The 12,709-nt window shown below is 41.4% G+C and overlaps 1 long non-coding RNA gene across 2 annotated transcripts; it reads right to left on the bottom strand.

Annotated features, from left to right (window-relative positions):
* Positions 1 to 4,363: 4,363 nt before the first annotated feature.
* Positions 4,364 to 10,787, bottom strand: LOC132648263 (uncharacterized). 2 transcript variants are annotated; one of them, XR_009586630.1, is made up of 3 exons: positions 10,678 to 10,787; positions 6,175 to 6,472; positions 4,364 to 5,008 (listed from the first exon to the last, which is right to left on the bottom strand). It is a non-coding gene; the product is annotated as an uncharacterized LOC132648263 (long non-coding RNA). The 2 variants fall into 2 exon arrangements; XR_009586640.1 differs by having other exon boundaries at positions 4,365 to 5,008; positions 6,274 to 6,472.
* Positions 10,788 to 12,709: the final 1,922 nt, after the last annotated feature.

Here is a 12,709-nt window from a genome sequence, read left to right as displayed (position 1 = left end):
TTACAAAAGCCAATCTGGTTTTGCCAGCAAAGAATGGACCAGATGGAATTGTCAACTAGTGCATCATGACTTAGCTCTTAATTTGCTTACATTCAGATTGCAACAAGTATGTTGTTCCCTTCCTTCCAAACAGAGGATAGAAAATGGCAAACAAAATTGCCAAACAAAACCAGATTGTAGAGGCAAGTCTATCATAGCTGCCGAGGAACCATAGAGGGGCACGAACTTCACCGCAAATCATAAATGTGCATAAACTCAAATGCACATCACGGGAGCTGAAGCCTGGATTAAATTGGAGCATTTTTGTTTCAATAGCGTTTGATTATTCTTGTGATGTTATTATGATGATCATAACTACTGCAATTTGCTATTGTATAGAGATGGTTTGTCCAAAGAAATGCTGTTCAAATCAAGAATAACAGAGCTGCTTTGCCGTGAGCCTCCATTTGGAAGGTCAGGCAGTGTTCCATTGAGGAAGCTCAGCATGCTTGGGAAAGCTTGACCACTCCCCACCAGGGAGAATCATCTGATGGCAGGAGAATCACCCTGTACCCCTCACTTTGCTGTTAAAGAGCAGTGGAACCTTGAACAGGGTCTTCCCACTGGCTTCTGCTAGGACATTCTGTGAATGCGCCCTTCTACTGCTAACAGTGACAGATTTTAAGGGTTGTGTTCTTTGCTGTGGAGAGTGCTCTCCTCCCTCCCCTCTTAAAGTCCACTTGGTCAGCTGTCTTCCTTTGAGTTCCTGGTACAGATCCACTTTGTCAGATTTCCCTCTGGGATCTGTAGGTAGAGAGAATGATGCTATTTCCTCCATAAGATTGAGGACAGTGTGAAGGCATAGAAAATAGCACAATCATCGTAGGGGTCACTTGTCTCATGCTGTTGACATAGCCTGATATCAGACTTCAAAAAGTTCTTGTGGAAGGGCCCCAGGTCCTTTTGTTCCCATATGAGAAATTGTGCAGAGGCAATTTATTAAGAGATAGTATATTTCCACAGATGGGGTAGTGGGCCCAGCAAAGAGAGAATGTTTATAAGTTCAATAGTCCCCTGTTCAAAGAGTTGGAGTTTTATGTCCTTTGGGTCATTTGCAAAACATCGGCTTTTTAGCTCATTTGCATAGCACAGGCCTTTCTGAGCATGCTCTGTTACAAGCAGTTTGTGTACTGTTTAACGCAACACATGTCTCATTAGCATTTTAAGTCTCTAGCCAGGGGTGCTGCTCCTTCCTATTATAATGAGCTGTAACTCACTCTCAGCCTCCCTGGCTCTTGACCCCCTCTGTCCTGTGAGAGCAGCTAAGTCCTCCTCCACCACTTGACTGGCTTTGGAAGTCTTCCAGACCTCACTTCACCTTGCTCTCATGCTTTCTGTTATGATTATTTCCTCAACGGCTTCCCCTATAAGACTGTGAATGGTTTAAAACAGGAGGTTCAGCCTTCTAGGCTCAGCATGCTGACGCTCTGGAATAGTAAATACTGGCTTGATCGCTGTTCCTCCAGCCCAGAAGAAACACCTTGGAGCTGTTGCGAAAGAGAGGAAATGACAAATAGCAAAGTACCTGGTGGTGAGCTTAAACACGTGAAATTCATAATTCTGACCTACTCACTCATAATTCACAGTTAATAAAGCCGGCAGAGACTACGTAGGTAAGGAACCACAGAAACCCTCCTATACATACAGCCTGTGTCTTCATTCACATTTCTGAGACTTCTGGTCTCCCATCTGCTTATGTGCAAAAATCCATCCTATTTTGAGTCAAAAAGGAGCAGTCATTGCCATGTAAATGACAGAATACAGGGAGAGGTAAATGAGAAGAGAGAGTGATGCTTTGAAAGAAAAATCTACCTTGCAAATTTTTTTCTTTGATTAGTAAGTGTTGGTTCTTCCGCATGCATACTTTAGACTACAGATGAGCACTGAACAGTATAGAAGGTCCTTTGTAGAGGGTCTAGGACCTTCTTTGTGGAGCTTCTTCTTCACCAGGATGTAGGGAAGCCCAGGAGGAGCAGGGGAAGAGGTTCTGTTCATGAGGGTATCAAGGATGCTCCCTAGTAAGGTTATACTCTGTGTGCTCTCCTTCTCTGCTGGTCACCATGGTTATTCAGCATGAATGGACTTAACCTCCACCCAGTCCTTTGCACAGACATAGTAGGGAGGCAAGATTCTGAACAAGCTGTGAGAAGCAAGGGCCACAGGGTCTCAGGACACAATTTTCGGTGAAGTTCGGAATCTCAGCGCTAGATGACCCCAGCATCCATTCTGACTCCAAATGTCGTTGAAACTGGTTCTTGCCACTCTCCACTGGCATATAGACTTAAATACCTTTTCTTTGTTCTGTAGTAGTTTGATCAGAATCATGCTCTTTGATGAGAGTTATGGGCACAGCTAAGTTCTACGTAGCTCTTTAGTAATAAAATGTCTTTTTATTACACATACTCTTTCTTGGCCACCTTGCTTTTCAACTGTGATAAATTTAAGTATAAAATGTTCAGAAAAAAATTTCTTTTTTTAGCACAATACAATCTCTTGGTATATGGTGGTTAAGCTATTTACCTCTTGATAAGAAGTTCGTGAAAAAAGCTGCAGGGAGAATATTTATTCTGTATTTCCTTTTTGATCTTAGTAATTGGTTTTATAATTGCTAGACCTATGTTGATACCCATGAACAACTACCTGCCATTTAGAAGCAAGCTGGGGTTCTGGCAGCTTAATGAATGCTGACAAGTGCTAGGCTTATGCGGTAGCAACACCGCATAACACCTCTGGTGATGCAGTGTGCAATTTCCTAGTGATTTCCCTGTAGCTCTAACAAGTTCAGCGAAGGTTGCTGCCTCACAAGATGCCAGGAGGCAGGCCTCTCTGGTTGCAGCCACCAGGAAAAAGATACTGGTTGTGTTGGCAAGGAAACTACTCAGGCCTTGAAATCAGAATCCCGACTAACTTCCATGGGGTGGGAGGGGAAGACCCCCCATCCTCCCACACAGGACTTTGAGGCCCTGTTGAAGGGACCTCTCTCAGGCATTGCTCGTGGTGGTTGCCTGTTTCCAGCTGCAAATCACAGGGTCAGAACAAAGCCTAATCAACACATTGTCTTTGAAAAATGTTTTTTTGAGACAATGTAATATCATTTCTGCCTTCCCTTTCTTCCCTTCAGACCCTCCCATATACCTCCTCCACACTCTCTTTCAAATTTGTGGCTGTTTTTTTAAAATTAATTTTATTTTTATTAATTACAGTTTATTCACTTTGTATCCTCCCTGTACCTCCCTCCCTCCTCTCCTCCCAATCCCACTCTCTCTTCCCGACTTGTGTCCCTCCCCCAGTTCACTGATAGGGGAGGTCCTCCTCCCCTTCCCTCTGACTTTAGTCTATCAGGTCTCATCAGGAGTGGCTGCATTTGTGGCTGTTTTTTTATTGTTACATATATATGTATGTATGTATGTATGCATGCATGCATGCATGTAAATGTCACTTTTATTCCTCAGAGGATGGGATGAAATGAGACCCGTATCCAAGCTTTACTAATACGTAACTTGGGCTGGGCTCAGAACATTTCTATCTCTGTTCTATCTATTCCTAGGCTTAGGCCTGGGAGCTTCTAGCCTCCCTACGATCTAATATTCTGCAAGCTAAGACTCTGAAGGCTTCAGCTTCCAGCTTCTGTCTGCTAACCTAGGCCTAGAATGTTTCAGCTTCTGAGACTCACTGCTGAATAAACTCATCCTTTCTAGTTTTTCAATCCAGCCATGTTGCTACATTGAAATTCCTCTACATCTATGTATGTGTGTACGTATGTATGTATGTATTCCTTACTATAACATCCTCAGTCCGTGCAATGTTACTTGTCTGTATATTTTCAGGGCTGAACATTTGGTATTGGCTAACCAATTGGTGTGCTCTTTCCTGCAGAAGCCAATTCCTCCCACTTTCAGCATTCCTTAGTGCTACACAACTCTTTGTGCTTAGGTGAGGTCTCATGGTCTTTCCAATTTGGCATGTCTATTGTTTTAGCTCAAGGTTTAGTCATGTTGCTGAGACTTCATGGGTAAAACACATTGTCTTTCGGGAGGACAAATACCACAGGGGAATAGGAATTAACCTGAAGGTCAGACTGGTTCTGGTGGTGCATGCCTGTGATTCTAGCACTAAGCTGAGGCAGGAGGGTTGCTACCAGTTCAATGCTAGCATAAGCTATATTGTGAAACCCTGTCTTTAAAAACAAAACAGATAAATGAAAACGTTTCCCCTTGGAAAAGAGAGCATTGCCCTGGAAGCTGATCCTTCATTCATGTGTTCTTGGAATACATTCTACCTGTATGTTTATAATGAAATACAGACATCTTAGATACGCAGCTTGCTGTTTAATAAACCTAGGCACCCATGACGCTATCAGCATAAGATAGATGCAGGCTACAAGCTGCTCTGCACTGCATCTCCTCACTCCAGCTCCAGCAAGCCTGGCTTTTTGTCACCGTAGAGTAGTTTTCACAATTCAAGAATTATAAATGATGCATTATATTACTTACTTCCTCATTGCTGAGGCACCATACCTGACAAAAGCAGCTCATGGAAGGAAGGTTTATTCTGGCTCATAATTTGAGAGCACATCATGGTGGAAGGGACATCAACAGGAAGGAACATGAGGCGGCTGGTCCCAGGAAGCAGAGAGAGATGGGCGCTGGCACTAGAGAGCTTTTCCCTTCCTCCAGAATCTCCCTTGTGGGATGGTGACCCCCACACCCAGAGCGAGTTCTCCCTTTTCACTTCACCCTTTCTGGGCACACTCCTGCAGACACGCCCAGAGCTATGTTTTCATGGTGGTTCAAATCCCATCAAGGCGACAAGAGCAGCTGCTGCATGTGATTTGCACTCTTTTGTTCTGGCTTTGTTTACTTAGCACATGTTTTCTGACATGTTAAAATTAATCTTCACTTGATATGTTTTTCTGCATGCAGAAGTCTTTTTGTAGGTGTCTTTCCATTTTTTGTAGATGAATGAATACCTACGCATGGAAATGAGGGATTACATGGTCAGCAAGACCTGAATTTTGAAAAAACAGTCAAATGATCCTCTAAGCAATCATTCTATTTTTTATTCTTTCACAATTCATAATTGTACACAGTGTGTTTCGGTCATTTCTACCCCCTTTCTCATTTTTAAAACCCTCTACTCCTGCTGAACCCCTTCTTTGTCCTAATAAATCCCCTTCTACTTTCATGTTTTTAAAAAAATGTTTTATTTTTTTCTCCCTTTTACTGAAAATAGATTCTTTTCTCAAACAATGTATCTTGATTTTAGCTTCCTCTCCCTCTACTCATTCCAGCTCTTCACCTCCCCTTCCTTCTGGATCAACTCCCCATCTGTCTCTCATTAGAAAAGAACAACCAAGCATGAAAAAATAAAATGTAATAAGATAAAACAAAATCCATCACATTGAAGTTGGACAAGGCAAACCAGCAGAAGGAAAAGAAGCCATAGAGGAAGCCACAAGAATCAGAGATCTACTTGCTTTACATACTCGGAAGTTCCATAAAAATACTAAGCTGAAACCTGTTACATACATATGAGACCTGGTGCAGACCTGGGTGTAAAAATCCTTTATTCGCCTGTCTAATTGTTGTCTTGGAAACGTAGTCATCTCTGCTAACCTAAGCCTACTTGTGGAAGCTTTTAGCATCCATACAACACTCTAGGCCTAGAATGTTTTCAGTCTCTGTGATTTAATGATGAATAAGTTCACCCTTTCTCGTTCTGTCTGAACTCAGGCTGGTTCAACTCAGCTGTTCTGGCTCAAACTTTTCTCCAAGCTGACTGATTCAATCTGGCTTTTCTCACTTCTGACTTTTTGCTCTGCTTGGCCTCAAACTAACTCTAGCAATCTGTTCTAATATTCTGTCTCCTTCTCATTCTCTGGCTCATCTGCCTTCACCTGTGTCTAGCTTGTTCTCTCTTCAACCTGTTTCTATAAAACTGTTCTGGTAAACTGCCTCTGAATTGCACAGACTGAGCTGCATGAACTCAACGCCACTGCACTGCCTCTCAACTCCCTGACTCAACTGAACTGCCTGAACAGCACTGACTAAAACTCAGAGAGCTGTAAGCTTCTGTCTCCTGAGTGCTGGGATTAAAGGTGTGTACCACTATAGCCGGGACTTTACTTTTCTTTACCTGAAACTTGCTCTATGCCAGGCTGGTCTTGAACTTAGAGATCTGCTTGTCTCTGTTTCCTGGCAAGGCCTGTCTGTATTCCAGCTGGATCATACTGACCTAGAAGGTCTTTTGATGAGATCTCTTGCCAGAGGAGCCATGTTCTGAATTAAAATTCTTCTACACCTGGGTCAGACAGGTGCTTGCTGTGCTTGCTGCTTCAGCTTCTGAGTTCATATGAGCCTTGTTCTCCTGGTGTCCTCCATCCCACCTGGCTCTTACACTCTTTTTCTTTCTCTTCAAAGGGGTTCCTTGAACTCTGAGGGGAAGGATTTGATGAAGACATGCCATTTAGACTCTACCTAATATCTGGTTGTGGGTTTCGGCATCTGTTCCCATCTGCTGCTAAGGTGGGAGAGAGCTTCTTTGATGATGACTGAATAAGGCACTGATCTGTGAGTACAGCAGAATATCATTACAAGTCATTTTATTTTAAACCAGTAGTATTTGTTTTTATCCTAGAACTCTGGGCTATCTAGTCTCTGGTTCATGGTTGTTAAAGTAACTTTTATTCACCTGTTTCAATTGTATCTGCTAACCTAGGCCTAGTCCTGGAAGCTTCTAGCCTCCATACAATCTAACCTAGGCTTAGAATGTTTTCAGCCTCTGAGACTCACTGCTTAGCAAGCTCACCCTTTCTTGTTCTTACTGAGATCTTGGGCTGGCTGGTTCAACTCAGCTGTTCTGGCTTAAATTCCTCTCCCAGCTAACTTATACAATCTGGCTTTTCTCTTGGCCCCTGAATTGCTCTGCTTGGCCTCAAACTAATTCTGGCAATCTGTTCTAATCTACTGGCTCCTTTTCATTATCTGGCTCATTTGATCTTCATTTGAGTTCTCTCTGTAACCTGTTTCTATAACTGCCTCTTTTCCTCTCAGCATTGCCCATTAAGTAGCTTCCCTTGATTTTCTCTTTTCATGAGAGTTGGGTGCATCCTATTCTGTCAAGTCTTTCTTTGATTTGTCATTGTTTCTGCCACTCAATTACACATCACTTTCAGACATGGGTGCTTCCTCTACAAATTATCCTTACCTTCATTGTTTGGGATTAAAGTGTACCACCATGCCTGGACCTAAGCTTTTCTTTACCTGGAACTTGTTTTATACCAGACTGGCCTTGAATTCAGATCTGCTTGCCCCTGTCTCCTGGATTAAAGGTATGTTTGTATTCCAGCTAGATCACACAGACCTAGAAGGTCTTTGGATGTGATCTCCTGCCAGAACAGCCATCTTCTGAATCAACATTTTTCTCCACTTGGTCACTCAAGCAGTGTTAGGTATGGGTTCCATCTTGTGGAGTAGGCCTTAAGTCAAAGCAGAGGTAGGTTGGTTACTCCTACAACTTTTGTGCCACCATTACCCTAGTATATTTTGCAGTCAGGAAAGAGTGTAGATAAAAGATTTTGTGACTGGGTTGGTGCTTACATTTCTCTTTTGGTAGCCTGCAGAGTGCCTTCCTTTACAGAGAATAAGGCATTGGAAGAGGCCTTAGAACACAGGAGTGAAGGTTTCGGGTAGGCAGTGAAGGTTTCGGGTAGGCACCAGCTGAGTCTCTCCATGCTCCATGAATAGTGTGGGCGTTGTCCTCATCAGTGGGGCCCAACTGTCAGTTTGCAGAGAGCAATCTGTTGTCTTGGCAACAGCCTGCGTTGTTTGGTGATTTCCGTGGGACCTTTTGGCCAATAGCTCAGTTGAATGTAACCCAGTCCCAGTATTGGTAGCTTTGTTTGGTGACAAAAGATGACACGTTGGGACTCTGTCTCCCTCATTATTAGAGACTTCACTAGGATCCTCTTCATATATTTTAGGAAGTTTCCATTGGACTAGATTTCCATACCACCCCTCAAATTCCCCCAATCCCATTTTCTACTTTATATTCTACTAGCATTTCACAAGTGCCCCATGACAATGGATTTGTACCATCACTAATGTGTGATATTTTGTCTTTTAAAATTTTATTCATTTTGATGTATATGTGAAGTGATATCTCATTTTTAATTACTTTGCATTTTCCTAGTCACTAATAATATTGAAGCATCTTTTCATGTACCTTTTGGTTATGTCAACTTTATCCTCAAATGCTTGATGGGAATGATTTAGAGAAAGAAAGAGTTATTTTTAATCATTATTTCAAAAGCTCAGCCAATGGATTTTTGCCCATATGTGCTTCAACAGAACAGCATTCTGTAAAAATGTAAGGCTGCAGAGACTGCTTAGCTCATGGTGGACCAGAGGAGAGCCAAAAAGAGATGGGGAGGGGAATCCTGGGGATCAGGTATCTGGTGTAATATAAGCCATGCCCAACTGATCCACCTCAGCTAGGCCCTACTTTAACAGTCTCTCTGGAACCAGCAGCACCGAGTGACAAAGGGGTCATTTCACATCACACAGCAACACTGGCATCCACGCACCTTCTGTGAAATGGCTTCACAAAGATGTGATCACTTTGAACGGTCTGTCTTATCACTCTTGGTTTTCCTTTAGATGTCAGATACAAGTTCTTTGTCAGATGTGTGCTGTGCCGTGCATGGATTTTCTTCCAGAACACCCTTGTGTTTCATCTTCAGGGGCGCCTTTCAATGAGTAGCTAGCTGTTCTACATTCTCTTTTTCTCCTCACTCCAGGGTCTCAAGCGTGGCAAGCACATGATTTTTCCACTATTGAGCTATGACCTTAACTCTAGAAGTTTTAAATTTGAATTAATTCTGATTTCCCCCTTTTCATTTTATGACTCATACTTTTGTATTGTAGATGAGAAATCACTGTCTCACACAGCCATAATTCCTTCTTATTGGTTTTATTTCTGTAAAAGTTTTTGAGTTGTTCTCTTACCATTATAGTCTCTGCTCCATTTCAAGATAATTTTAAATTTTACTTTTAATTAGAAGTTCCTTTTAAACATGAGTCCTATTCTCTTGACAGGCACAAAGTAAGTGTACAGTTGGGTATTGTTGAGTATAAATCCAGTGTATAACCAAATTCTAGTATTTACCTTGCTTATTGACACTTCAGCCTCTTGGTTAGTAACTCCATCTTGCCTTCCCAGTATCCCTGGGCAACTGCCATTTTATGCTTTGATTCTTCAAATTTGAGTCTTTTAGACACTTTCTATAAATGCAACCATGTAAGATTTGTCTTCTCTGGCAGGATTGTTTCACTTATTACAATGTCTTCAAAGTTTATTTATACTGCTGTACACTAAAGAAATTCCTTTTAATTTGGAATAATTATATTTGTAAATATACATACTTCCCTCTTCTTAATTTTATTTATCATGAGGGAAGGGAATTTGCTTATTTTTTTTATATTAACTGGAAACTTTGAAAATTGAGTTTTATACCTTTATTTTTTAAGTGGATGTAGAAATTTAAACTTATAATGTTTCTTATAGAATGTTTCTTAAGTGTGTGTGTGTGTGTGTGTGTGTGTGTGTGTCTGTGTGTGTGGTGTCTGGGACTGAATCTAGGGCATCACATATGCTGGGCAAGTATTTTTACCACTGAGCTACATCTCCAGTACAATGCTGTATATATTTTGATAAAGTTGTATTTCTATCTCCTTTCAGTTTATCATATTTCCTAATTTTTCTTGTGATTTCACTTTTGAGACAGGTTATTTAGAGTTTTTCACTTAATTTTAGTTATTTGGAGATGTTCAAGGCATCTGTTATTAATTTCTAGTTTAGTTCCATTGTGGCTGGAGAATATACTTGGTTCAATTTCAAGCTTTCAGAATATACTGATGCCTATTTGTGTGCCTGGTATCTAGGCTGCTGTGGTGAATTTTGTATGCAAAACTGAAGGTGTATTCTGAAGTTTTGGAAGAAAGGTTTTAGCAATATCTATTAGGTCAAGTTGGTTATGGAATAGAATAAGTAGGATCAGCTACAGCTATTCTACTGTGGCTGGAAGAAAAATTACATTCATTTGCATCTGACACACATTTTAATTAAATGAGATTGAAACAGGTTTCAATGCTAGCTTGAATAAAATGTTACTGATCTATATTAGAGAGTGCTTCTCACCCAGTACTTTCTTTATTTAATTTTTTTAATTAGATTTTTATTTCTTTCTATTAATTCAGTTTATTTACTTGTGTCCCGGCTGAAGACCCCTCCCTCATTTCCTCCTAATCCCACCCTCCCTCCCTCATTTCCTCCCGACCCCTCTCCAAGTCCACTGATAGGAGAGGTCCTCCTCCCCTTCCATTTGACCCTAGCTTCTCAGGTCTCATCAGGACTGACTGCAATGTTCTCTTCAGTGGCCTACCAAGGCATTTAATTTTTAAATTTTATTTTTCTCTCATATATTACATCCCGACCGAAGTTTTCCTTCCTTTCTCTCCTCCCAGTCCCCATGCCCTTCTTTCCCCCGACCTATCCCTTCCCCGCTTCCCTTTAGAGAAGCACAGGCCTCCCGGGGTTGATATACCCGGGCTATAACAAAACATGGCATATCAAGTTTACCTTCTCTCCAATTAAGGCTGGACTAGGCATCCCGGTAGGAGGAAAAGGGTCCCAAAGGCAGGCTACGCATCACTGTCATCACCACCATGGTTACTCTCTCTGCCAGAGACACAGTCAGCTCTCTGAAGGGGAAGTTTCTGGTTTTTTTGAAGATTCAGTTGAGTCATGTGATGTTTTGCTGGTGAATAGCTTGTGAGAGGGCACATGATATTTTGCTGTGAGTCAAAATATTTTGCTGGGAGGGGTATGACTTTTGCCAGCTGAGAACATCCGTGGTGGACTCTGAGGAGAGGAGATACATAAAGCCCACAGACAATGAGATATTGCTTTTTGGATGGACATTGCCATGCTGATCTTCGTGCTTTGACAGTTGTCTTCACAGAGAGAAACATTCCAGAGAACTTCTCAGGGCAGTCCAACTGGGTCTTGCAGCTTTTGCTGACTTGTCCCGATCTTCTGAATTAGGCTGATTCATGTTGCTGCTTGGTGTTGGCCTTTGGTCTAGACTGCTGGTATCTGGACAACGAAGAGTGGCCTCATCCCAGGAAACTACTTCTAAAAAGGTCTACAGTCCCCTTTCCCTAATAACCTTCTTTCTCCCCTATATCTGGTCAGCAGGAGGAAGGGAGGTAGAGTGTTTAAGAGTGCTGAATAAATAAGTTTGGTGAAAGATCTAAGCCTACAGCTCTCCTCTATCCTACTAGCCTAGCCCACTTTCCCAGTGCTAAAGAGTACAAGGAGGCAACAAAAGACCATTTGAGAGAAGCCTTTTGTTAGAATGAATATGACATCAGCAGCAGCATGGGAAGCTATGTCCTTGTTGATTTGAAATGAGCTGAGCCTATCACACTATCCCCAAATGTGCATGTTGTCATCTGAAAATGACTGAGTATCCTATGGGGCATGTTGTGGAATGTAACACCAACACCACAAACCAACCAACCAAAAAAACAATAGGAAAACGATTTCATTTGTGTTGGTAACAGTACAGCCCCTAATCCCACTAAGCACAGGTCTTGCATAAAGGATACTCACAAGTCTGACGTCTCACCAATCATTGGCTTCTTGAGGAGTCAATGAGGAGGTGACCCCCTCTCATTCTGAGTGAGGATAATGTATGTAGTATATACTATATAACATATAGTTGTTACATATATGTGGAACAAATCACTTTATTCAGCCTACTGTTGATGGGCATTTAGGTGGAATAAAATAAAAGGTATGTTTTGTAAACTTTTTAAATTACAAAATTAAAAGTTACAACTGATGTCGCAGCTGGGCAGTGGTGGTGCACACCTTCAATCCCACCACTTGGGGGGAAGAGCTCTATAAATTTGAGGCCAGACTGGTCTACACAGGACAGCCAGGGCTACACAGAGAAACCCTGCCTCCACAGCCAAACCAATCAACCCAAACAAAGCAAAAAGTTGATGCTACATAAGATGTGTCTGTACATCTTTCTGTGTGTAGGGGTATATTCAGTACGTATGTTTTATAGTCTCTGTATAAGAGTATGAAATATTTCAAATACTATTCCTTAATACTACCTCAAACTGATTTTAAAAATTTCCTGTCTCCCAGGGGATTTGAACAAAACAACAACAACAGATGATGTCTGTTTGTGAGGCAGAAGGAGGGGGAGGTGATAGAGGGAGTTTGGGGAGGCATTGGTGGAGGAATATGATTAATAAACATTTTATAAATCTATAAAATTTATAAATTTTCAAAGAAAATTTCAAAGAATAAAAATCACTTAAAAAGTGGCCTTTCCAAATGGTGGGATCTAGAAAAGATCATTCTGAGTGAAATATCCCAGAAGGAGAAAGACAAACATGGGATATACTCACTTATATAGACCTATAAGATATGATAAACATAATGAAATCTATACACCTAAAAAAGATAATCAATTGAGCGGACATGGGGTAAGATGATCAATCCTCGTTTAGAAAGACAGATGGGATGTGCATTGAACGTATGACAGGAGTCTACTGAGCGCATCTAAAAGACTCTAACTAGCAGTGTTTTCAAA

The sequence above is a fragment of the Meriones unguiculatus genome, chromosome 1 (assembly GCF_030254825.1).
Source record: "Meriones unguiculatus strain TT.TT164.6M chromosome 1, Bangor_MerUng_6.1, whole genome shotgun sequence".
In the NCBI taxonomy this organism is placed as follows: Eukaryota; Metazoa; Chordata; class Mammalia; order Rodentia; family Muridae; genus Meriones; species Meriones unguiculatus.
The sequence above is the reverse complement of the archived record's forward strand: the minus strand, read 5'-3'. Positions and strand labels throughout refer to the sequence as shown.